General features: G+C 37.5%; 33 non-coding genes across 33 annotated transcripts; all 33 read left to right on the top strand.

Annotated features, from left to right (window-relative positions):
* Positions 1 to 397: 397 nt before the first annotated feature.
* LOC132135944 (5S ribosomal RNA) lies at positions 398 to 516 on the top strand. The gene has a single exon (XR_009430857.1). It is a non-coding gene; the product is annotated as a 5S ribosomal RNA (ribosomal RNA).
* Positions 517 to 1,010: 494 nt separating this feature from the next.
* LOC132136434 (5S ribosomal RNA) lies at positions 1,011 to 1,129 on the top strand. The gene has a single exon (XR_009431299.1). It is a non-coding gene; the product is annotated as a 5S ribosomal RNA (ribosomal RNA).
* Positions 1,130 to 1,509: 380 nt separating this feature from the next.
* Positions 1,510 to 1,628, top strand: LOC132135658 (5S ribosomal RNA). Its single transcript, XR_009430590.1, has one exon. It is a non-coding gene; the product is annotated as a 5S ribosomal RNA (ribosomal RNA).
* Positions 1,629 to 1,712: 84 nt separating this feature from the next.
* LOC132135316 (5S ribosomal RNA) lies at positions 1,713 to 1,831 on the top strand. The gene has a single exon (XR_009430266.1). It is a non-coding gene; the product is annotated as a 5S ribosomal RNA (ribosomal RNA).
* Positions 1,832 to 2,833: 1,002 nt separating this feature from the next.
* Positions 2,834 to 2,952, top strand: LOC132135657 (5S ribosomal RNA). The gene has a single exon (XR_009430589.1). It is a non-coding gene; the product is annotated as a 5S ribosomal RNA (ribosomal RNA).
* An 84-nt stretch (positions 2,953 to 3,036) lies between these two features.
* On the top strand, positions 3,037 to 3,155 carry LOC132136433 (5S ribosomal RNA). The gene has a single exon (XR_009431298.1). It is a non-coding gene; the product is annotated as a 5S ribosomal RNA (ribosomal RNA).
* Positions 3,156 to 3,763: 608 nt separating this feature from the next.
* Positions 3,764 to 3,882, top strand: LOC132136431 (5S ribosomal RNA). The gene has a single exon (XR_009431296.1). It is a non-coding gene; the product is annotated as a 5S ribosomal RNA (ribosomal RNA).
* A 1,008-nt stretch (positions 3,883 to 4,890) lies between these two features.
* Positions 4,891 to 5,009, top strand: LOC132135656 (5S ribosomal RNA). The gene has a single exon (XR_009430588.1). It is a non-coding gene; the product is annotated as a 5S ribosomal RNA (ribosomal RNA).
* An 84-nt stretch (positions 5,010 to 5,093) lies between these two features.
* LOC132135896 (5S ribosomal RNA) lies at positions 5,094 to 5,212 on the top strand. The gene has a single exon (XR_009430813.1). It is a non-coding gene; the product is annotated as a 5S ribosomal RNA (ribosomal RNA).
* A 1,009-nt stretch (positions 5,213 to 6,221) lies between these two features.
* LOC132135943 (5S ribosomal RNA) lies at positions 6,222 to 6,340 on the top strand. Its single transcript, XR_009430856.1, has one exon. It is a non-coding gene; the product is annotated as a 5S ribosomal RNA (ribosomal RNA).
* A 494-nt stretch (positions 6,341 to 6,834) lies between these two features.
* LOC132136430 (5S ribosomal RNA) lies at positions 6,835 to 6,953 on the top strand. The gene has a single exon (XR_009431295.1). It is a non-coding gene; the product is annotated as a 5S ribosomal RNA (ribosomal RNA).
* Positions 6,954 to 7,332: 379 nt separating this feature from the next.
* On the top strand, positions 7,333 to 7,451 carry LOC132135655 (5S ribosomal RNA). Its single transcript, XR_009430587.1, has one exon. It is a non-coding gene; the product is annotated as a 5S ribosomal RNA (ribosomal RNA).
* An 84-nt stretch (positions 7,452 to 7,535) lies between these two features.
* LOC132135278 (5S ribosomal RNA) lies at positions 7,536 to 7,654 on the top strand. The gene has a single exon (XR_009430229.1). It is a non-coding gene; the product is annotated as a 5S ribosomal RNA (ribosomal RNA).
* A 1,008-nt stretch (positions 7,655 to 8,662) lies between these two features.
* On the top strand, positions 8,663 to 8,781 carry LOC132135654 (5S ribosomal RNA). The gene has a single exon (XR_009430586.1). It is a non-coding gene; the product is annotated as a 5S ribosomal RNA (ribosomal RNA).
* An 84-nt stretch (positions 8,782 to 8,865) lies between these two features.
* On the top strand, positions 8,866 to 8,984 carry LOC132135895 (5S ribosomal RNA). Its single transcript, XR_009430812.1, has one exon. It is a non-coding gene; the product is annotated as a 5S ribosomal RNA (ribosomal RNA).
* A 594-nt stretch (positions 8,985 to 9,578) lies between these two features.
* LOC132136429 (5S ribosomal RNA) lies at positions 9,579 to 9,697 on the top strand. The gene has a single exon (XR_009431294.1). It is a non-coding gene; the product is annotated as a 5S ribosomal RNA (ribosomal RNA).
* Positions 9,698 to 10,702: 1,005 nt separating this feature from the next.
* Positions 10,703 to 10,821, top strand: LOC132135942 (5S ribosomal RNA). Its single transcript, XR_009430855.1, has one exon. It is a non-coding gene; the product is annotated as a 5S ribosomal RNA (ribosomal RNA).
* Positions 10,822 to 11,315: 494 nt separating this feature from the next.
* On the top strand, positions 11,316 to 11,434 carry LOC132136428 (5S ribosomal RNA). Its single transcript, XR_009431293.1, has one exon. It is a non-coding gene; the product is annotated as a 5S ribosomal RNA (ribosomal RNA).
* Positions 11,435 to 11,814: 380 nt separating this feature from the next.
* Positions 11,815 to 11,933, top strand: LOC132135653 (5S ribosomal RNA). The gene has a single exon (XR_009430585.1). It is a non-coding gene; the product is annotated as a 5S ribosomal RNA (ribosomal RNA).
* An 84-nt stretch (positions 11,934 to 12,017) lies between these two features.
* Positions 12,018 to 12,136, top strand: LOC132135315 (5S ribosomal RNA). The gene has a single exon (XR_009430265.1). It is a non-coding gene; the product is annotated as a 5S ribosomal RNA (ribosomal RNA).
* Positions 12,137 to 13,138: 1,002 nt separating this feature from the next.
* On the top strand, positions 13,139 to 13,257 carry LOC132135652 (5S ribosomal RNA). Its single transcript, XR_009430584.1, has one exon. It is a non-coding gene; the product is annotated as a 5S ribosomal RNA (ribosomal RNA).
* Positions 13,258 to 13,341: 84 nt separating this feature from the next.
* On the top strand, positions 13,342 to 13,460 carry LOC132136427 (5S ribosomal RNA). The gene has a single exon (XR_009431292.1). It is a non-coding gene; the product is annotated as a 5S ribosomal RNA (ribosomal RNA).
* Positions 13,461 to 15,066: 1,606 nt separating this feature from the next.
* Positions 15,067 to 15,185, top strand: LOC132135650 (5S ribosomal RNA). Its single transcript, XR_009430582.1, has one exon. It is a non-coding gene; the product is annotated as a 5S ribosomal RNA (ribosomal RNA).
* An 84-nt stretch (positions 15,186 to 15,269) lies between these two features.
* On the top strand, positions 15,270 to 15,388 carry LOC132136426 (5S ribosomal RNA). Its single transcript, XR_009431291.1, has one exon. It is a non-coding gene; the product is annotated as a 5S ribosomal RNA (ribosomal RNA).
* Positions 15,389 to 16,994: 1,606 nt separating this feature from the next.
* On the top strand, positions 16,995 to 17,113 carry LOC132135649 (5S ribosomal RNA). The gene has a single exon (XR_009430581.1). It is a non-coding gene; the product is annotated as a 5S ribosomal RNA (ribosomal RNA).
* An 84-nt stretch (positions 17,114 to 17,197) lies between these two features.
* Positions 17,198 to 17,316, top strand: LOC132136425 (5S ribosomal RNA). The gene has a single exon (XR_009431290.1). It is a non-coding gene; the product is annotated as a 5S ribosomal RNA (ribosomal RNA).
* A 1,025-nt stretch (positions 17,317 to 18,341) lies between these two features.
* Positions 18,342 to 18,460, top strand: LOC132135648 (5S ribosomal RNA). The gene has a single exon (XR_009430580.1). It is a non-coding gene; the product is annotated as a 5S ribosomal RNA (ribosomal RNA).
* An 84-nt stretch (positions 18,461 to 18,544) lies between these two features.
* LOC132135894 (5S ribosomal RNA) lies at positions 18,545 to 18,663 on the top strand. Its single transcript, XR_009430811.1, has one exon. It is a non-coding gene; the product is annotated as a 5S ribosomal RNA (ribosomal RNA).
* Positions 18,664 to 19,257: 594 nt separating this feature from the next.
* Positions 19,258 to 19,376, top strand: LOC132136424 (5S ribosomal RNA). The gene has a single exon (XR_009431289.1). It is a non-coding gene; the product is annotated as a 5S ribosomal RNA (ribosomal RNA).
* Positions 19,377 to 19,979: 603 nt separating this feature from the next.
* Positions 19,980 to 20,098, top strand: LOC132136423 (5S ribosomal RNA). Its single transcript, XR_009431288.1, has one exon. It is a non-coding gene; the product is annotated as a 5S ribosomal RNA (ribosomal RNA).
* Positions 20,099 to 21,124: 1,026 nt separating this feature from the next.
* Positions 21,125 to 21,243, top strand: LOC132135647 (5S ribosomal RNA). The gene has a single exon (XR_009430579.1). It is a non-coding gene; the product is annotated as a 5S ribosomal RNA (ribosomal RNA).
* An 84-nt stretch (positions 21,244 to 21,327) lies between these two features.
* On the top strand, positions 21,328 to 21,446 carry LOC132135893 (5S ribosomal RNA). The gene has a single exon (XR_009430810.1). It is a non-coding gene; the product is annotated as a 5S ribosomal RNA (ribosomal RNA).
* Positions 21,447 to 22,040: 594 nt separating this feature from the next.
* On the top strand, positions 22,041 to 22,159 carry LOC132136421 (5S ribosomal RNA). Its single transcript, XR_009431287.1, has one exon. It is a non-coding gene; the product is annotated as a 5S ribosomal RNA (ribosomal RNA).
* The last annotated feature ends 295 nt before the right edge of the window (positions 22,160 to 22,454 follow it).

Below are 22,454 nucleotides of genomic sequence, written 5' to 3'. Positions count from 1 at the left end.
ATTTCAGTAATTATCTAAGAGTTTTGCATAAATAAAAAAAAAAAAAAAAAAGAGTCAATGCCCAGTCTTAGAAAACCGAAACAGGTTTGGGCCTGGTTAGTACTTTTGAAAATTTTCACTAATTGTCTAATAATCTAGCAAAAAAAAAAAAAAAAAAAAAGAGTCAATGCCCAGTCTTAGAAAACCGAAACAGGTTTGGGCCTGGTTAGTACTTTTGGAAATTTTCAGTAATTATGTAATAAATTTGCAAAAAAAAAAATTAAATAAATAAAGAGTCAATGCCCAATCTCAGAATCTAAGCAGGTTTGGGCCCAGTTAGTACTTGGATGGGAGACTGCTTGGAAATACCGATTATAGTGGCTGATCTTTAAATAGCCCTCTCTTTGCAGCCTCCTTCGCTTACGGCCATACCAGCCTGGCTATGCCCGATCTCGTCTGATCTCGGAAGCTAAGCAGGTTTGTGCCTGGTTAGTACTTGGATGGGAGACCGCCTGGGAATACCAGGTGCTGTAAGCTTTTAGGTTTCCTTCTCTACTTATATAATGCACTGGCGGTTATAGTGGCTGATCTTTAAATAGCCCTCTCTTTGCAGCCCAGTACTTTTGGAATTTTTCAGTAATTATCTAAGAGTTTTGCATAAATAAAAAAAAAAAAAAAAAAAAAGAGTCAATGCCCAGTCTTAGAAAACCGAAACAGGTTTGGGCCTGTTTAGTAGTTTTGGAACTTTTCACTAATTGTCTAATAATCTAGCAAAAAAAAAAAAAAAAAAAAAAGAGTCAATGCCCAGTCTTAGAAAACCGAAACAGGTTTGGGCCTGGTTAGTACTTTTGGAAATTTTCAGTAATTATGTAATAAATTTGCAAAAAAAAAAATTAAATAAATAAAGAGTCAATGCCCAATCTCAGAATCTAAGCAGGTTTGGGCCCAGTTAGTACTTGGATGGGAGACTGCTTGGAAATACCGATTATAGTGGCTGATCTTTAAATAGCCCTCTCTTTGCAGCCTCCTTCGCTTACGGCCATACCAGCCTGGCTATGCCCGATCTCGTCTGATCTCGGAAGCTAAGCAGGTTTGGGCCTGGTTAGTACTTGGATGGGAGACCGCCTGGGAATACCAGGTGCTGTAAGCTTTTAGGTTTCCTTCTCTACTTATATAATGCACTGGCGGTTATAGTGGCTGATCTTTAAATAGCCCTCTCTTTGCAGCCTAGTACTTTTGGAATATTTCAGTAATTATCTAAGAGTTTTGCATAAATAAAAAAAAAAAAAAAAAAGAGTCAATGCCCAGTCTTAGAAAACCGAAACAGGTTTGGGCCAGGTTAGTACTTTTGAAAATTTTCACTAATTATGTAATAAATTTGCAAAAATGTTTTTAAATAAATAAAGAGTCAATGCCCAATCTCAGAATCTAAGCAGGTTTGGGCCCAGTTAGTACTTGGATGGGAGACTGCCTGGAAATACCGATTATAGTGGCTGATCTTTAAATAGCCCTCTCTTTGCAGCCTCGTTCGCTTACGGCCATACCAGCATGGCTATGCCCGATCTCGTCTGATCTCGGAAGCTAAGCAGGTTTGGGCCTGGTTAGTACTTGGATGGGAGACCGCCTGGGAATACCAGGTGCTGTAAGCTTTTAGGTTTCCTTCTCTACTTATATAATGCACTGGCAGTTATAGTGGCTGATCTTTAAATAGCCCTCTCTTTGCAGCCTCCTTCGCTTACGGCCATACCAGCCTGGCTATGCCCGATCTCGTCTGATCTCGGAAGCTAAGCAGGTTTGGGCCTGGTTAGTACTTGGATGGGAGACCGCCTGTGAATACCAGGTGCTGTAAGCTTTTAGGTTTCCTTCTCTACTTATATAATGCACTGGCGGTTATAGTGGCTGATCTTTAAATAACCCTCTCTTTGCAGCCCAGTACTTTTGGAATTTTTCAGTAATTATCTAAGAGTTTTGCATAAATAAAAAAAAAAAAAAAAAAAAAGAGTCAATGCCCAGTCTTAGAAAACCGAAACAGGTTTGGGCCTGTTTAGTAGTTTTGGAACTTTTCACTAATTGTCTAATAATCTAGCAAAAAAAAAAAAAAAAAAAAAGAGTCAATGCCCAGTCTTAGAAAACCGAAACAGGTTTGGGCCTGTTTAGTAGTTTTGGAACTTTTCATTAATTGTCTAATAATCTAGCAAAAAAAAAAAAAAAAAAAAAAGAGTCAATGCCCAGTCTTAGAAAACCGAAACAGGTTTGGGCCTGGTTAGTACTTTTGGAAATTTTCAGTAATTATGTAATAAATTTGCAAAAAAAAAAATTAAATAAATAAAGAGTCAATGCCCAATCTCAGAATCTAAGCAGGTTTGGGCCCAGTTAGTACTTGGATGGGAGACTGCTTGGAAATACCGATTATAGTGGCTGATCTTTAAATAGCCCTCTCTTTGCAGCCTAGTACTTTTGGAATATTTCAGTAATTATCTAAGAGTTTTGCATAAATAAAAAAAAAAAAAAAAAAGAGTCAATGCCCAGTCTTAGAAAACCGAAACAGGTTTGGGCCTGGTTAGTACTTTTGAAAATTTTCACTAATTGTCTAATAATCTTGCAAAAAAAAAAAAAAAGAGTCAATGCCCAGTCTTAGAAAACCGAAACAGGTTTGGGCCAGGTTAGTACTTTTGGAAATTTTCAGTAATTATGTAATAAATTTGCAAAAAATTTTTTAAATAAATAAAGAGTCAATGCCCAATCTCAGAATCTAAGCAGGTTTGGGCCCAGTTAGTACTTGGATGGGAGACTGCCTGGAAATACCGATTATAGTGGCTGATCTTTAAATAGCCCTCTCTTTGCAGCCTCGTTCGCTTACGGCCATACCAGCATGGCTATGCCCGATCTCGTCTGATCTCGGAAGCTAAGCAGGTTTGGGCCTGGTTAGTACTTGGATGGGAGACCGCCTGGGAATACCAGGTGCTGTAAGCTTTTAGGTTTCCTTCTCTACTTATATAATGCACTGGCAGTTATAGTGGCTGATCTTTAAATAGCCCTCTCTTTGCAGCCTCCTTCGCTTACGGCCATACCAGCCTGGCTATGCCCGATCTCGTCTGATCTCGGAAGCTAAGCAGGTTTGGGCCTGGTTAGTACTTGGATGGGAGACCGCCTGGGAATACCAGGTGCTGTAAGCTTTTAGGTTTCCTTCTCTACTTATATAATGCACTGGCGGTTATAGTGGCTGATCTTTAAATAGCCCTCTCTTTGCAGCCCAGTACTTTTGGAATTTTTCAGTAATTATCTAAGAGTTTTGCATAAATAAAAAAAAAAAAAAAAAAAAAAGAGTCAATGCCCAGTCTTAGAAAACCGAAACAGGTTTGGGCCTGTTTAGTAGTTTTGGAACTTTTCACTAATTGTCTAATAATCTAGCAAAAAAAAAAAAAGAGTCAATGCCCAGTATTAGAAAACCGAAACAGGTTTGGGCCTGTTTAGTAGTTTTGGAACTTTTCATTAATTGTCTAATAATCCAGCAAAAAAAAAAAAAAAAAAAAAAAAAAAAAAAAAGAGTCAATGCCCAGTCTTAGAAAACCGAAACAAGTTTGGGCCTGGTTAGTACTTTTGGAAATTTTCAGTAATTATGTAATAAATTTGCAAAAAAAAAAAATTAAATAAATAAAGAGTCAATGCCCAATCTCAGAATCTAAGCAGGTTTGGGCCCAGTTAGTACTTGGATGGGAGACTGCTTGGAAATACCGATTATAGTGGCTGATCTTTAAATAGCCCTCTCTTTGCAGCCTCCTTCGCTTACGGCCATACCAGCCTGGCTATGCCCGATCTCGTCTGATCTCGGAAGCTAAGCAGGTTTGGGCCTGGTTAGTACTTGGATGGGAGACCGCCTGGGAATACCAGGTGCTGTAAGCTTTTAGGTTTCCTTCTCTACTTATATAATGCACTGGCGGTTATAGTGGCTGATCTTTAAATAGCCCTCTCTTTGCAGCCCAGTACTTTTGGAATTTTTCAGTAATTATCTAAGAGTTTTGCATAAATAAAAAAAAAAAAAAAAAAAAAGAGTCAATGCCCAGTCTTAGAAAACCGAAACAGGTTTGGGCCTGTTTAGTAGTTTTGGAACTTTTCACTAATTGTCTAATAATCTAGCAAAAAAAAAAAAAAAAAAAAGAGTCAATGCCCAGTCTTAGAAAACCGAAACAGGTTTGGGCCTGTTTAGTAGTTTTGGAACTTTTCATTAATTGTCTAATAATCTAGCAAAAAAAAAAAAAAAAAAAAGGGTCAATGCCCAGTCTTAGAAAACCGAAACAGGTTTGGGCCTGGTTAGTACTTTTGGAAATTTTCAGTAATTATGTAATAAATTTGCAAAAAAAAAAAATTAAATAAATAAAGAGTCAATGCCCAATCTCAGAATCTAAGCAGGTTTGGGCCCAGTTAGTACTTGGATGGGAGACTGCTTGGAAATACCGATTATAGTGGCTGATCTTTAAATAGCCCTCTCTTTGCAGCCTAGTACTTTTGGAATATTTCAGTAATTATCTAAGAGTTTTGCATAAATAAAAAAAAAAAAAAAAAAGAGTCAATGCCCAGTCTTAGAAAACCGAAACAGGTTTGGGCCTGGTTAGTACTTTTGAAAATTTTCACTAATTGTCTAATAATCTTGCAAAAAAAAAAAAAAAAAAAAAAAGAGTCAATGCCCAGTCTTAGAAAACCGAAACAGGTTTGGGCCAGGTTAGTACTTTTGGAAATTTTCAGTAATTATGTAATAAATTTGCAAAAAAATTTTTAAATAAATAAAGAGTCAATGCCCAATCTCAGAATCTAAGCAGGTTTGGGCCCAGTTAGTACTTGGATGGGAGACTGCCTGGAAATACCGATTATAGTGGCTGATCTTTAAATAGCCCTCTCTTTGCAGCCTCGTTCGCTTACGGCCATACCAGCATGGCTATGCCCGATCTCGTCTGATCTCGGAAGCTAAGCAGGTTTGGGCCTGGTTAGTACTTGGATGGGAGACCGCCTGGGAATACCAGGTGCTGTAAGCTTTTAGGTTTCCTTCTCTACTTATATAATGCACTGGCAGTTATAGTGGCTGATCTTTAAATAGCCCTCTCTTTGCAGCCTCCTTCGCTTACGGCCATACCAGCCTGGCTATGCCCGATCTAGTCTGATCTCGGAAGCTAAGCAGGTTTGGGCCTGGTTAGTACTTGGATGGGAGACCGCCTGGGAATACCAGGTGCTGTAAGCTTTTAGGTTTCCTTCTCTACTTATATAATGCACTGGCGGTTATAGTGGCTGATCTTTAAATAGCCCTCTCTTTGCAGCCCAGTACTTTTGGAATTTTTCAGTAATTATCTAAGAGTTTTGCATAAATAAAAAAAAAAAAAAAAAAAAGAGTCAATGCCCAGTCTTAGAAAACCGAAACAGGTTTGGGCCTGTTTAGTAGTTTTGGAACTTTTCACTAATTGTCTAATAATCTAGCAAAAAAAAAAAAAAAAAAAAAAAGAGTCAATGCCCAGTATTAGAAAACCGAAACAGGTTTGGGCCTGTTTAGTAGTTTTGGAACTTTTCATTAATTGTCTAATAATCTAGCAAAAAAAAAAAAAAAAAAAAAGAGTCAATGCCCAGTCTTAGAAAACCGAAACAGGTTTGGGCCTGGTTAGTACTTTTGGAAATTTTCAGTAATTATGTAATAAATTTGCAAAAAAAAAAATTAAATAAATAAAGAGTCAATGCCCAATCTCAGAATCTAAGCAGGTTTGGGCCCAGTTAGTACTTGGATGGGAGACTGCTTGGAAATACCGATTATAGTGGCTGATCTTTAAATAGCCCTCTCTTTGCAGCCTAGTACTTTTGGAATATTTCAGTAATTATCTAAGAGTTTTGCATAAATAAAAAAAAAAAAAAAAAAGAGTCAATGCCCAGTCTTAGAAAACCGAAACAGGTTTGGGCCTGGTTAGTACTTTTGAAAATTTTCACTAATTGTCTAATAATCTAGCAAAAAAAAAAAAAAAAAAAAAGAGTCAATGCCCAGTCTTAGAAAACCGAAACAGGTTTGGGCCTGGTTAGTACTTTTGGAAATTTTCAGTAATTATGTAATAAATTTGCAAAAAAAAAAATTAAATAAATAAAGAGTCAATGCCCAATCTCAGAATCTAAGCAGGTTTGGGCCCAGTTAGTACTTGGATGGGAGACTGCTTGGAAATACCGATTATAGTGGCTGATCTTTAAATAGCCCTCTCTTTGCAGCCTCCTTCGCTTACGGCCATACCAGCCTGGCTATGCCCGATCTCGTCTGATCTCGGAAGCTAAGCAGGTTTGTGCCTGGTTAGTACTTGGATGGGAGACCGCCTGGGAATACCAGGTGCTGTAAGCTTTTAGGTTTCCTTCTCTACTTATATAATGCACTGGCGGTTATAGTGGCTGATCTTTAAATAGCCCTCTCTTTGCAGCCCAGTACTTTTGGAATTTTTCAGTAATTATCTAAGAGTTTTGCATAAATAAAAAAAAAAAAAAAAAAAAAGAGTCAATGCCCAGTCTTAGAAAACCGAAACAGGTTTGGGCCTGTTTAGTAGTTTTGGAACTTTTCACTAATTGTCTAATAATCTAGCAAAAAAAAAAAAAAAAAAAAAAGAGTCAATGCCCAGTCTTAGAAAACCGAAACAGGTTTGGGCCTGGTTAGTACTTTTGGAAATTTTCAGTAATTATGTAATAAATTTGCAAAAAAAAAAATTAAATAAATAAAGAGTCAATGCCCAATCTCAGAATCTAAGCAGGTTTGGGCCCAGTTAGTACTTGGATGGGAGACTGCTTGGAAATACCGATTATAGTGGCTGATCTTTAAATAGCCCTCTCTTTGCAGCCTCCTTCGCTTACGGCCATACCAGCCTGGCTATGCCCGATCTCGTCTGATCTCGGAAGCTAAGCAGGTTTGGGCCTGGTTAGTACTTGGATGGGAGACCGCCTGGGAATACCAGGTGCTGTAAGCTTTTAGGTTTCCTTCTCTACTTATATAATGCACTGGCGGTTATAGTGGCTGATCTTTAAATAGCCCTCTCTTTGCAGCCTAGTACTTTTGGAATATTTCAGTAATTATCTAAGAGTTTTGCATAAATAAAAAAAAAAAAAAAAAGAGTCAATGCCCAGTCTTAGAAAACCGAAACAGGTTTGGGCCAGGTTAGTACTTTTGGAAATTTTCAGTAATTATGTAATAAATTTGCAAAAAAATTTTTAAATAAATAAAGAGTCAATGCCCAATCTCAGAATCTAAGCAGGTTTGGGCCCAGTTAGTACTTGGATGGGAGACTGCCTGGAAATACCGATTATAGTGGCTGATCTTTAAATAGCCCTCTCTTTGCAGCCTCGTTCGCTTACGGCCATACCAGCATGGCTATGCCCGATCTCGTCTGATCTCGGAAGCTAAGCAGGTTTGGGCCTGGTTAGTACTTGGATGGGAGACCGCCTGGGAATACCAGGTGCTGTAAGCTTTTAGGTTTCCTTCTCTACTTATATAATGCACTGGCAGTTATAGTGGCTGATCTTTAAATAGCCCTCTCTTTGCAGCCTCCTTCGCTTATGGCCATACCAGCCTGGCTATGCCCGATCTCGTCTGATCTCGGAAGCTAAGCAGGTTTGGGCCTGGTTAGTACTTGGATGGGAGACCGCCTGGGAATACCAGGTGCTGTAAGCTTTTAGGTTTCCTTCTCTACTTATATAATGCACTGGCGGTTATAGTGGCTGATCTTTAAATAGCCCTCTCTTTGCAGCCCAGTACTTTTGGAATTTTTCAGTAATTATCTAAGAGTTTTGCATAAATAAAAAAAAAAAAAAAAAAAAAAGAGTCAATGCCCAGTCTTAGAAAACCGAAACAGGTTTGGGCCTGTTTAGTAGTTTTGGAACTTTTCACTAATTGTCTAATAATCTAGCAAAAAAAAAAAAAAAAAAAAGAGTCAATGCCCAGTCTTAGAAAACCGAAACAGGTTTGGGCCTGTTTAGTAGTTTTGGAACTTTTCATTAATTGTCTAATAATCTAGCAAAAAAAAAAAAAAAAAAAAGGGTCAATGCCCAGTCTTAGAAAACCGAAACAGGTTTGGGCCTGGTTAGTACTTTTGGAAATTTTCAGTAATTATGTAATAAATTTGCAAAAAAAAAAAATTAAATAAATAAAGAGTCAATGCCCAATCTCAGAATCTAAGCAGGTTTGGGCCCAGTTAGTACTTGGATGGGAGACTGCTTGGAAATACCGATTATAGTGGCTGATCTTTAAATAGCCCTCTCTTTGCAGCCTAGTACTTTTGGAATATTTCAGTAATTATCTAAGAGTTTTGCATAAATAAAAAAAAAAAAAAAAAAGAGTCAATGCCCAGTCTTAGAAAACCGAAACAGGTTTGGGCCTGGTTAGTACTTTTGAAAATTTTCACTAATTGTCTAATAATCTTGCAAAAAAAAAAAAAAAAAAAAAAGAGTCAATGCCCAGTCTTAGAAAACCGAAACAGGTTTGGGCCAGGTTAGTACTTTTGGAAATTTTCAGTAATTATGTAATAAATTTGCAAAAAATTTTTTAAATAAATAAAGAGTCAATGCCCAATCTCAGAATCTAAGCAGGTTTGGGCCCAGTTAGTACTTGGATGGGAGACTGCCTGGAAATACCGATTATAGTGGCTGATCTTTAAATAGCCCTCTCTTTGCAGCCTCGTTCGCTTACGGCCATACCAGCATGGCTATGCCCGATCTCGTCTGATCTCGGAAGCTAAGCAGGTTTGGGCCTGGTTAGTACTTGGATGGGAGACCGCCTGGGAATACCAGGTGCTGTAAGCTTTTAGGTTTCCTTCTCTACTTATATAATGCACTGGCAGTTATAGTGGCTGATCTTTAAATAGCCCTCTCTTTGCAGCCTCCTTCGCTTACGGCCATACCAGCCTGGCTATGCCCGATCTAGTCTGATCTCGGAAGCTAAGCAGGTTTGGGCCTGGTTAGTACTTGGATGGGAGACCGCCTGGGAATACCAGGTGCTGTAAGCTTTTAGGTTTCCTTCTCTACTTATATAATGCACTGGCGGTTATAGTGGCTGATCTTTAAATAGCCCTCTCTTTGCAGCCCAGTACTTTTGGAATTTTTCAGTAATTATCTAAGAGTTTTGCATAAATAAAAAAAAAAAAAAAAAAAAAGAGTCAATGCCCAGTCTTAGAAAACCGAAACAGGTTTGGGCCTGTTTTGTAGTTTTGGAACTTTTCACTAATTGTCTAATAATCTAGCAAAAAAAAAAAAAAAAAAAAAGAGTCAATGCCCAGTCTTAGAAAACCGAAACAGGTTTGGGCCTGTTTAGTAGTTTTGGAACTTTTCATTAATTGTCTAATAATCTAGCAAAAAAAAAAAAAGAGTCAATGCCCAGTCTTAGAAAACCGAAACAGGTTTGGGCCTGGTTAGTACTTTTGGAAATTTTCAATAATTATGTAATAAATTTGCAAAAAAAAAAATTAAATAAATAAAGAGTCAATGCCCAATCTCAGAATCTAAGCAGGTTTGGGCCCAGTTAGTACTTGGATGGGAGACTGCTTGGAAATACCGATTATAGTGGCTGATCTTTAAATAGCCCTCTCTTTGCAGCCTCCTTCGCTTACGGCCATACCAGCCTGGCTATGCCCGATCTCGTCTGATCTCGGAAGCTAAGCAGGTTTGGGCCTGGTTAGTACTTGGATGGGAGACCGCCTGGGAATACCAGGTGCTGTAAGCTTTTAGGTTTCCTTCTCTACTTATATAATGCACTGGCGGTTATAGTGGCTGATCTTTAAATAGCCCTCTCTTTGCAGCCCAGTACTTTTGGAATTTTTCAGTAATTATCTAAGAGTTTTGCATAAAAAAAAAAAAAAAAAAAAGAGTCAATGCCCAGTCTTAGAAAACCGAAACAGGTTTGGGCCTGTTTAGTAGTTTTGGAACTTTTCACTAATTGTCTAATAATCTAGCAAAAAAAAAAAAAAAAAAAAAAAGAGTCAATGCCCAGTATTAGAAAACCGAAACAGGTTTGGGCCTGTTTAGTAGTTTTGGAACTTTTCATTAATTGTCTAATAATCTAGCAAAAAAAAAAAAAAAAAAAAAGAGTCAATGCCCAGTCTTAGAAAACCGAAACAGGTTTGGGCCTGGTTAGTACTTTTGGAAATTTTCAGTAATTATGTAATAAATTTGCAAAAAAAAAAATTAAATAAATAAAGAGTCAATGCCCAATCTCAGAATCTAAGCAGGTTTGGGCCCAGTTAGTACTTGGATGGGAGACTGCTTGGAAATACAGATTATAGTGGCTGATCTTTAAATAGCCCTCTCTTTGCAGCCTAGTACTTTTGGAATATTTCAGTAATTATCTAAGAGTTTTGCATAAATAAAAAAAAAAAAAAAAAAGAGTCAATGCCCAGTCTTAGAAAACCGAAACAGGTTTGGGCCTGGTTAGTACTTTTGAAAATTTTCACTAATTGTCTAATAATCTAGCAAAAAAAAAAAAAAAAAAAAAGAGTCAATGCCCAGTCTTAGAAAACCGAAACAGGTTTGGGCCTGGTTAGTACTTTTGGAAATTTTCAGTAATTATGTAATAAATTTGCAAAAAAAAAAATTAAATAAATAAAGAGTCAATGCCCAATCTCAGAATCTAAGCAGGTTTGGGCCCAGTTAGTACTTGGATGGGAGACTGCTTGGAAATACCGATTATAGTGGCTGATCTTTAAATAGCCCTCTCTTTGCAGCCTCCTTCGCTTACGGCCATACCAGCCTGGCTATGCCCGATCTCGTCTGATCTCGGAAGCTAAGCAGGTTTGTGCCTGGTTAGTACTTGGATGGGAGACCGCCTGGGAATACCAGGTGCTGTAAGCTTTTAGGTTTCCTTCTCTACTTATATAATGCACTGGCGGTTATAGTGGCTGATCTTTAAATAGCCCTCTCTTTGCAGCCCAGTACTTTTGGAATTTTTCAGTAATTATCTAAGAGTTTTGCATAAATAAAAAAAAAAAAAAAAAAAAAGAGTCAATGCCCAGTCTTAGAAAACCGAAACAGGTTTGGGCCTGTTTAGTAGTTTTGGAACTTTTCACTAATTGTCTAATAATCTAGCAAAAAAAAAAAAAAAAAAAAAAGAGTCAATGCCCAGTCTTAGAAAACCGAAACAGGTTTGGGCCTGGTTAGTACTTTTGGAAATTTTCAGTAATTATGTAATAAATTTGCAAAAAAAAAAATTAAATAAATAAAGAGTCAATGCCCAATCTCAGAATCTAAGCAGGTTTGGGCCCAGTTAGTACTTGGATGGGAGACTGCTTGGAAATACCGATTATAGTGGCTGATCTTTAAATAGCCCTCTCTTTGCAGCCTCCTTCGCTTACGGCCATACCAGCCTGGCTATGCCCGATCTCGTCTGATCTCGGAAGCTAAGCAGGTTTGGGCCTGGTTAGTACTTGGATGGGAGACCGCCTGGGAATACCAGGTGCTGTAAGCTTTTAGGTTTCCTTCTCTACTTATATAATGCACTGGCGGTTATAGTGGCTGATCTTTAAATAGCCCTCTCTTTGCAGCCTAGTACTTTTGGAATATTTCAGTAATTATCTAAGAGTTTTGCATAAATAAAAAAAAAAAAAAAAAAGAGTCAATGCCCAGTCTTAGAAAACCGAAACAGGTTTGGGCCAGGTTAGTACTTTTGAAAATTTTCACTAATTATGTAATAAATTTGCAAAAATGTTTTTAAATAAATAAAGAGTCAATGCCCAATCTCAGAATCTAAGCAGGTTTGGGCCCAGTTAGTACTTGGATGGGAGACTGCCTGGAAATACCGATTATAGTGGCTGATCTTTAAATAGCCCTCTCTTTGCAGCCTCGTTCGCTTACGGCCATACCAGCATGGCTATGCCCGATCTCGTCTGATCTCGGAAGCTAAGCAGGTTTGGGCCTGGTTAGTACTTGGATGGGAGACCGCCTGGGAATACCAGGTGCTGTAAGCTTTTAGGTTTCCTTCTCTACTTATATAATGCACTGGCAGTTATAGTGGCTGATCTTTAAATAGCCCTCTCTTTGCAGCCTCCTTCGCTTACGGCCATACCAGCCTGGCTATGCCCGATCTCGTCTGATCTCGGAAGCTAAGCAGGTTTGGGCCTGGTTAGTACTTGGATGGGAGACCGCCTGTGAATACCAGGTGCTGTAAGCTTTTAGGTTTCCTTCTCTACTTATATAATGCACTGGCGGTTATAGTGGCTGATCTTTAAATAACCCTCTCTTTGCAGCCCAGTACTTTTGGAATTTTTCAGTAATTATCTAAGAGTTTTGCATAAATAAAAAAAAAAAAAAAAAAAAAGAGTCAATGCCCAGTCTTAGAAAACCGAAACAGGTTTGGGCCTGTTTAGTAGTTTTGGAACTTTTCACTAATTGTCTAATAATCTAGCAAAAAAAAAAAAAAAAAAAAAGAGTCAATGCCCAGTCTTAGAAAACCGAAACAGGTTTGGGCCTGTTTAGTAGTTTTGGAACTTTTCATTAATTGTCTAATAATCTAGCAAAAAAAAAAAAAAAAAAAAAAGAGTCAATGCCCAGTCTTAGAAAACCGAAACAGGTTTGGGCCTGGTTAGTACTTTTGGAAATTTTCAGTAATTATGTAATAAATTTGCAAAAAAAAAAATTAAATAAATAAAGAGTCAATGCCCAATCTCAGAATCTAAGCAGGTTTGGGCCCAGTTAGTACTTGGATGGGAGACTGCTTGGAAATACCGATTATAGTGGCTGATCTTTAAATAGCCCTCTCTTTGCAGCCTAGTACTTTTGGAATATTTCAGTAATTATCTAAGAGTTTTGCATAAATAAAAAAAAAAAAAAAAAAGAGTCAATGCCCAGTCTTAGAAAACCGAAACAGGTTTGGGCCTGGTTAGTACTTTTGAAAATTTTCACTAATTGTCTAATAATCTTGCAAAAAAAAAAAAAAAGAGTCAATGCCCAGTCTTAGAAAACCGAAACAGGTTTGGGCCAGGTTAGTACTTTTGGAAATTTTCAGTAATTATGTAATAAATTTGCAAAAAATTTTTTAAATAAATAAAGAGTCAATGCCCAATCTCAGAATCTAAGCAGGTTTGGGCCCAGTTAGTACTTGGATGGGAGACTGCCTGGAAATACCGATTATAGTGGCTGATCTTTAAATAGCCCTCTCTTTGCAGCCTCGTTCGCTTACGGCCATACCAGCATGGCTATGCCCGATCTCGTCTGATCTCGGAAGCTAAGCAGGTTTGGGCCTGGTTAGTACTTGGATGGGAGACCGCCTGGGAATACCAGGTGCTGTAAGCTTTTAGGTTTCCTTCTCTACTTATATAATGCACTGGCAGTTATAGTGGCTGATCTTTAAATAGCCCTCTCTTTGCAGCCTCCTTCGCTTACGGCCATACCAGCCTGGCTATGCCCGATCTCGTCTGATCTCGGAAGCTAAGCAGGTTTGGGCCTGGTTAGTACTTGGATGGGAGACCGCCTGGGAATACCAGGTGCTGTAAGCTTTTAGGTTTCCTTCTCTACTTATATAATGCACTGGCGGTTATAGTGGCTGATCTTTAAATAGCCCTCTCTTTGCAGCCCAGTACTTTTGGAATTTTTCAGTAATTATCTAAGAGTTTTGCATAAATAAAAAAAAAAAAAAAAAAAAAAGAGTCAATGCCCAGTCTTAGAAAACCGAAACAGGTTTGGGCCTGTTTAGTAGTTTTGGAACTTTTCACTAATTGTCTAATAATCTAGCAAAAAAAAAAAAAAAAAAAAGAGTCAATGCCCAGTCTTAGAAAACCGAAACAGGTTTGGGCCTGTTTAGTAGTTTTGGAACTTTTCATTAATTGTCTAATAATCTAGCAAAAAAAAAAAAAAAAAAAAGGGTCAATGCCCAGTCTTAGAAAACCGAAACAGGTTTGGGCCTGGTTAGTACTTTTGGAAATTTTCAGTAATTATGTAATAAATTTGCAAAAAAAAAAAATTAAATAAATAAAGAGTCAATGCCCAATCTCAGAATCTAAGCAGGTTTGGGCCCAGTTAGTACTTGGATGGGAGACTGCTTGGAAATACCGATTATAGTGGCTGATTTAGCCTGTTTAGTAGTTTTGGAACTTTTCACTAATTGTCTAATAATCTAGCAAAAAAAAAAAAAAAAAAAAGAGTCAATGCCCAGTCTTAGAAAACCGAAACAGGTTTGGGCCTGTTTAGTAGTTTTGGAACTTTTCACTAATTGTCTAATAATCTAGCAAAAAAAAAAAAAAAAAAAAAGAGTCAATGCCCAGTCTTAGAAAACCGAAACAGGTTTGGGCCTGTTTAGTAGTTTTGGAACTTTTCACTAATTGTCTAATAATCTAGCAAAAAAAAAAAAAAAAAAAAAGAGTCAATGCCCAGTCTTAGAAAACCGAAACAGGTTTGGGCCTGTTTAGTAGTTTTGGAACTTTTCATTAATTGTCTAATAATCTAGCAAAAAAAAAAAAAAAAAAAAAAGAGTCAATGCCCAGTCTTAGAAAACCGAAACAGGTTTGGGCCTGGTTAGTACTTTTGGAAATTTTCAGTAATTATGTAATAAATTTGCAAAAAAAAAAATTAAATAAATAAAGAGTCAATGCCCAATCTCAGAATCTAAGCAGGTTTGGGCCCAGTTAGTACTTGGATGGGAGACTGCTTGGAAATACCGATTATAGTGGCTGATCTTTAAATAGCCCTCTCTTTGCAGCCTAGTACTTTTGGAATATTTCAGTAATTATCTAAGAGTTTTGCATAAATAAAAAAAAAAAAAAAAAAGAGTCAATGCCCAGTCTTAGAAAACCGAAACAGGTTTGGGCCTGGTTAGTACTTTTGAAAATTTTCACTAATTGTCTAATAATCTTGCAAAAAAAAAAAAAAAGAGTCAATGCCCAGTCTTAGAAAACCGAAACAGGTTTGGGCCAGGTTAGTACTTTTGGAAATTTTCAGTAATTATGTAATAAATTTGCAAAAAAATTTTTAAATAAATAAAGAGTCAATGCCCAATCTCAGAATCTAAGCAGGTTTGGGCCCAGTTAGTACTTGGATGGGAGACTGCCTGGAAATACCGATTATAGTGGCTGATCTTTAAATAGCCCTCTCTTTGCAGCCTCGTTCGCTTACGGCCATACCAGCATGGCTATGCCCGATCTCGTCTGATCTCGGAAGCTAAGCAGGTTTGGGCCTGGTTAGTACTTGGATGGGAGACCGCCTGGGAATACCAGGTGCTGTAAGCTTTTAGGTTTCCTTCTCTACTTATATAATGCACTGGCAGTTATAGTGGCTGATCTTTAAATAGCCCTCTCTTTGCAGCCTCCTTCGCTTACGGCCATACCAGCCTGGCTATGCCCGATCTCGTCTGATCTCGGAAGCTAAGCAGGTTTGGGCCTGGTTAGTACTTGGATGGGAGACCGCCTGGGAATACCAGGTGCTGTAAGCTTTTAGGTTTCCTTCTCTACTTATATAATGCACTGGCGGTTATAGTGGCTGATCTTTAAATAGCCCTCTCTTTGCAGCCCAGTACTTTTGGAATTTTTCAGTAATTATCTAAGAGTTTTGCATAAATAAAAAAAAAAAAAAAAAAAAAAGAGTCAATGCCCAGTCTTAGAAAACCGAAACAGGTTTGGGCCTGTTTAGTAGTTTTGGAACTTTTCACTAATTGTCTAATAATCTAGCAAAAAAAAAAAAAAAAAAAAGAGTCAATGCCCAGTCTTAGAAAACCGAAACAGGTTTGGGCCTGTTTAGTAGTTTTGGAACTTTTCATTAATTGTCTAATAATCTAGCAAAAAAAAAAAAAAAAAAAAGGGTCAATGCCCAGTCTTAGAAAACCGAAACAGGTTTGGGCCTGGTTAGTACTTTTGGAAATTTTCAGTAATTATGTAATAAATTTGCAAAAAAAAAAAATTAAATAAATAAAGAGTCAATGCCCAATCTCAGAATCTAAGCAGGTTTGGGCCCAGTTAGTACTTGGATGGGAGACTGCTTGGAAATACCGATTATAGTGGCTGATTTAGCCTGTTTAGTAGTTTTGGAACTTTTCACTAATTGTCTAATAATCTAGCAAAAAAAAAAAAAAAAAAAAGAGTCAATGCCCAGTCTTAGAAAACCGAAACAGGTTTGGGCCTGTTTAGTAGTTTTGGAACTTTTCACTAATTGTCTAATAATCTAGCAAAAAAAAAAAAAAAAAAAAAGAGTCAATGCCCAGTCTTAGAAAACCGAAACAGGTTTGGGCCTGTTTAGTAGTTTTGGAACTTTTCACTAATTGTCTAATAATCTAGCAAAAAAAAAAAAAAAAAAAAAGAGTCAATGCCCAGTCTTAGAAAACCGAAACAGGTTTGGGCCTGTTTAGTAGTTTTGGAACTTTTCATTAATTGTCTAATAATCTAGCAAAAAAAAAAAAAAAAAAAAAAGAGTCAATGCCCAGTCTTAGAAAACCGAAACAGGTTTGGGCCTGGTTAGTACTTTTGGAAATTTTCAGTAATTATGTAATAAATTTGCAAAAAAAAAAATTAAATAAATAAAGAGTCAATGCCCAATCTCAGAATCTAAGCAGGTTTGGGCCCAGTTAGTACTTGGATGGGAGACTGCTTGGAAATACCGATTATAGTGGCTGATCTTTAAATAGCCCTCTCTTTGCAGCCTAGTACTTTTGGAATATTTCAGTAATTATCTAAGAGTTTTGCATAAATAAAAAAAAAAAAAAAAAAGAGTCAATGCCCAGTCTTAGAAAACCGAAACAGGTTTGGGCCTGGTTAGTACTTTTGAAAATTTTCACTAATTGTCTAATAATCTTGCAAAAAAAAAAAAAAAGAGTCAATGCCCAGTCTTAGAAAACCGAAACAGGTTTGGGCCAGGTTAGTACTTTTGGAAATTTTCAGTAATTATGTAATAAATTTGCAAAAAATTTTTTAAATAAATAAAGAGTCAATGCCCAATCTCAGAATCTAAGCAGGTTTGGGCCCAGTTAGTACTTGGATGGGAGACTGCCTGGAAATACCGATTATAGTGGCTGATCTTTAAATAGCCCTCTCTTTGCAGCCTCGTTCGCTTACGGCCATACCAGCATGGCTATGCCCGATCTCGTCTGATCTCGGAAGCTAAGCAGGTTTGGGCCTGGTTAGTACTTGGATGGGAGACCGCCTGGGAATACCAGGTGCTGTAAGCTTTTAGGTTTCCTTCTCTACTTATATAATGCACTGGCAGTTATAGTGGCTGATCTTTAAATAGCCCTCTCTTTGCAGCCTCCTTCGCTTACGGCCATACCAGCCTGGCTATGCCCGATCTCGTCTGATCTCGGAAGCTAAGCAGGTTTGGGCCTGGTTAGTACTTGGATGGGAGACCGCCTGGGAATACCAGGTGCTGTAAGCTTTTAGGTTTCCTTCTCTACTTATATAATGCACTGGCGGTTATAGTGGCTGATCTTTAAATAGCCCTCTCTTTGCAGCCCAGTACTTTTGGAATTTTTCAGTAATTATCTAAGAGTTTTGCATAAATAAAAAAAAAAAAAAAAAAAAAAGAGTCAATGCCCAGTCTTAGAAAACCGAAACAGGTTTGGGCCTGTTTAGTAGTTTTGGAACTTTTCACTAATTGTCTAATAATCTAGCAAAAAAAAAAAAAAAAAAAAGAGTCAATGCCCAGTCTTAGAAAACCGAAACAGGTTTGGGCCTGTTTAGTAGTTTTGGAACTTTTCATTAATTGTCTAATAATCTAGCAAAAAAAAAAAAAAAAAAAAGGGTCAATGCCCAGTCTTAGAAAACCGAAACAGGTTTGGGCCTGGTTAGTACTTTTGGAAATTTTCAGTAATTATGTAATAAATTTGCAAAAAAAAAAAATTAAATAAATAAAGAGTCAATGCCCAATCTCAGAATCTAAGCAGGTTTGGGCCCAGTTAGTACTTGGATGGGAGACTGCTTGGAAATACCGATTATAGTGGCTGATCTTTAAATAGCCCTCTCTTTGCAGCCTAGTACTTTTGGAATATTTCAGTAATTATCTAAGAGTTTTGCATAAATAAAAAAAAAAAAAAAAAAGAGTCAATGCCCAGTCTTAGAAAACCGAAACAGGTTTGGGCCTGGTTAGTACTTTTGAAAATTTTCACTAATTGTCTAATAATCTTGCAAAAAAAAAAAAAAAAAAAAAAAGAGTCAATGCCCAGTCTTAGAAAACCGAAACAGGTTTGGGCCAGGTTAGTACTTTTGGAAATTTTCAGTAATTATGTAATAAATTTGCAAAAAAATTTTTAAATAAATAAAGAGTCAATGCCCAATCTCAGAATCTAAGCAGGTTTGGGCCCAGTTAGTACTTGGATGGGAGACTGCCTGGAAATACCGATTATAGTGGCTGATCTTTAAATAGCCCTCTCTTTGCAGCCTCGTTCGCTTACGGCCTCGTTCGCTTACGGCCATACCAGCATGGCTATGCCCGATCTCGTCTGATCTCGGAAGCTAAGCAGGTTTGGGCCTGGTTAGTACTTGGATGGGAGACCGCCTGGGAATACCAGGTGCTGTAAGCTTTTAGGTTTCCTTCTCTACTTATATAATGCACTGGCAGTTATAGTGGCTGATCTTTAAATAGCCCTCTCTTTGCAGCCTCCTTCGCTTACGGCCATACCAGCCTGGCTATGCCCGATCTAGTCTGATCTCGGAAGCTAAGCAGGTTTGGGCCTGGTTAGTACTTGGATGGGAGACCGCCTGGGAATACCAGGTGCTGTAAGCTTTTAGGTTTCCTTCTCTACTTATATAATGCACTGGCGGTTATAGTGGCTGATCTTTAAATAGCCCTCTCTTTGCAGCCCAGTACTTTTGGAATTTTTCAGTAATTATCTAAGAGTTTTGCATAAATAAAAAAAAAAAAAAAAAAAAAGAGTCAATGCCCAGTCTTAGAAAACCGAAACAGGTTTGGGCCTGTTTTGTAGTTTTGGAACTTTTCACTAATTGTCTAATAATCTAGCAAAAAAAAAAAAAAAAAAAAAGAGTCAATGCCCAGTCTTAGAAAACCGAAACAGGTTTGGGCCTGTTTAGTAGTTTTGGAACTTTTCATTAATTGTCTAATAATCTAGCAAAAAAAAAAAAAGAGTCAATGCCCAGTCTTAGAAAACCGAAACAGGTTTGGGCCTGGTTAGTACTTTTGGAAATTTTCAATAATTATGTAATAAATTTGCAAAAAAAAAAATTAAATAAATAAAGAGTCAATGCCCAATCTCAGAATCTAAGCAGGTTTGGGCCCAGTTAGTACTTGGATGGGAGACTGCTTGGAAATACCGATTATAGTGGCTGATCTTTAAATAGCCCTCTCTTTGCAGCCTCCTTCGCTTACGGCCATACCAGCCTGGCTATGCCCGATCTCGTCTGATCTCGGAAGCTAAGCAGGTTTGGGCCTGGTTAGTACTTGGATGGGAGACCGCCTGGGAATACCAGGTGCTGTAAGCTTTTAGGTTTCCTTCTCTACTTATATAATGCACTGGCGGTTATAGTGGCTGATCTTTAAATAGCCCTCTCTTTGCAGCCCAGTACTTTTGGAATTTTTCAGTAATTATCTAAGAGTTTTGCATAAATAAAAAAAAAAAAAAAAAAAAGAGTCAATGCCCAGTCTTAGAAAACCGAAACAGGTTTGGGCCTGTTTAGTAGTTTTGGAACTTTTCACTAATTGTCTAATAATCTAGCAAAAAAAAAAAAAAAAAAAAAAAGAGTCAATGCCCAGTATTAGAAAACCGAAACAGGTTTGGGCCTGTTTAGTAGTTTTGGAACTTTTCATTAATTGTCTAATAATCTAGCAAAAAAAAAAAAAAAAAAAAAGAGTCAATGCCCAGTCTTAGAAAACCGAAACAGGTTTGGGCCTGGTTAGTACTTTTGGAAATTTTCAGTAATTATGTAATAAATTTGCAAAAAAAAAAATTAAATAAATAAAGAGTCAATGCCCAATCTCAGAATCTAAGCAGGTTTGGGCCCAGTTAGTACTTGGATGGGAGACTGCTTGGAAATACCGATTATAGTGGCTGATCTTTAAATAGCCCTCTCTTTGCAGCCTCCTTCGCTTACGGCCATACCAGCCTGGCTATGCCCGATCTCGTCTGATCTCGGAAGCTAAGCAGGTTTGGGCCTGGTTAGTACTTGGATGGGAGACCGCCTGGGAATACCAGGTGCTGTAAGCTTTTAGGTTTCCTTCTCTACTTATATAATGCACTGGCGGTTATAGTGGCTGATCTTTAAATAGCCCTCTCTTTGCAGCCCAGTACTTTTGGAATTTTTCAGTAATTATCTAAGAGTTTTGCATAAATAAAAAAAAAAAAAAAAAAAAGAGTCAATGCCCAGTCTTAGAAAACCGAAACAGGTTTGGGCCTGTTTAGTAGTTTTGGAACTTTTCACTAATTGTCTAATAATCTAGCAAAAAAAAAAAAAAAAAAAAAAAGAGTCAATGCCCAGTATTAGAAAACCGAAACAGGTTTGGGCCTGTTTAGTAGTTTTGGAACTTTTCATTAATTGTCTAATAATCTAGCAAAAAAAAAAAAAAAAAAAAAGAGTCAATGCCCAGTCTTAGAAAACCGAAACAGGTTTGGGCCTGGTTAGTACTTTTGGAAATTTTCAGTAATTATGTAATAAATTTGCAAAAAAAAAAATTAAATAAATAAAGAGTCAATGCCCAATCTCAGAATCTAAGCAGGTTTGGGCCCAGTTAGTACTTGGATGGGAGACTGCTTGGAAATACCGATTATAGTGGCTGATCTTTAAATAGCCCTCTCTTTGCAGCCTAGTACTTTTGGAATATTTCAGTAATTATCTAAGAGTTTTGCATAAATAAAAAAAAAAAAAAAAAAGAGTCAATGCCCAGTCTTAGAAAACCGAAACAGGTTTGGGCCTGGTTAGTACTTTTGAAAATTTTCACTAATTGTCTAATAATCTTGCAAAAAAAAAAAAAAAAAAAAAAAGAGTCAATGCCCAGTCTTAGAAAACCGAAACAGGTTTGGGCCAGGTTAGTACTTTTGGAAATTTTCAGTAATTATGTAATAAATTTGCAAAAAAATTTTTAAATAAATAAAGAGTCAATGCCCAATCTCAGAATCTAAGCAGGTTTGGGCCCAGTTAGTACTTGGATGGGAGACTGCCTGGAAATACCGATTATAGTGGCTGATCTTTAAATAGCCCTCTCTTTGCAGCCTCGTTCGCTTACGGCCTCGTTCGCTTACGGCCATACCAGCATGGCTATGCCCGATCTCGTCTGATCTCGGAAGCTAAGCAGGTTTGGGCCTGGTTAGTACTTGGATGGGAGACCGCCTGGGAATACCAGGTGCTGTAAGCTTTTAGGTTTCCTTCTCTACTTATATAATGCACTGGCAGTTATAGTGGCTGATCTTTAAATAGCCCTCTCTTTGCAGCCTCCTTCGCTTACGGCCATACCAGCCTGGCTATGCCCGATCTAGTCTGATCTCGGAAGCTAAGCAGGTTTGGGCCTGGTTAGTACTTGGATGGGAGACCGCCTGGGAATACCAGGTGCTGTAAGCTTTTAGGTTTCCTTCTCTACTTATATAATGCACTGGCGGTTATAGTGGCTGATCTTTAAATAGCCCTCTCTTTGCAGCCCAGTACTTTTGGAATTTTTCAGTAATTATCTAAGAGTTTTGCATAAATAAAAAAAAAAAAAAAAAAAAAGAGTCAATGCCCAGTCTTAGAAAACCGAAACAGGTTTGGGCCTGTTTTGTAGTTTTGGAACTTTTCACTAATTGTCTAATAATCTAGCAAAAAAAAAAAAAAAAAAAAAGAGTCAATGCCCAGTCTTAGAAAACCGAAACAGGTTTGGGCCTGTTTAGTAGTTTTGGAACTTTTCATTAATTGTCTAATAATCTAGCAAAAAAAAAAAAAGAGTCAATGCCCAGTCTTAGAAAACCGAAACAGGTTTGGGCCTGGTTAGTACTTTTGGAAATTTTCAATAATTATGTAATAAATTTGCAAAAAAAAAAATTAAATAAATAAAGAGTCAATGCCCAATCTCAGAATCTAAGCAGGTTTGGGCCCAGTTAGTACTTGGATGGGAGACTGCTTGGAAATACCGATTATAGTGGCTGATCTTTAAATAGCCCTCTCTTTGCAGCCTCCTTCGCTTACGGCCATACCAGCCTGGCTATGCCCGATCTCGTCTGATCTCGGAAGCTAAGCAGGTTTGGGCCTGGTTAGTACTTGGATGGGAGACCGCCTGGGAATACCAGGTGCTGTAAGCTTTTAGGTTTCCTTCTCTACTTATATAATGCACTGGCGGTTATAGTGGCTGATCTTTAAATAGCCCTCTCTTTGCAGCCCAGTACTTTTGGAATTTTTCAGTAATTATCTAAGAGTTTTGCATAAATAAAAAAAAAAAAAAAAAAAAGAGTCAATGCCCAGTCTTAGAAAACCGAAACAGGTTTGGGCCTGTTTAGTAGTTTTGGAACTTTTCACTAATTGTCTAATAATCTAGCAAAAAAAAAAAAAAAAAAAAAAAGAGTCAATGCCCAGTATTAGAAAACCGAAACAGGTTTG

The sequence above is a fragment of the Carassius carassius genome, unplaced genomic scaffold, assembly GCF_963082965.1.
Source record: "Carassius carassius unplaced genomic scaffold, fCarCar2.1 SCAFFOLD_60, whole genome shotgun sequence".
NCBI lineage: Eukaryota > Metazoa > Chordata > Actinopteri > Cypriniformes > Cyprinidae > Carassius > Carassius carassius.
The sequence above is the reverse complement of the archived record's forward strand: the minus strand, read 5'-3'. Positions and strand labels throughout refer to the sequence as shown.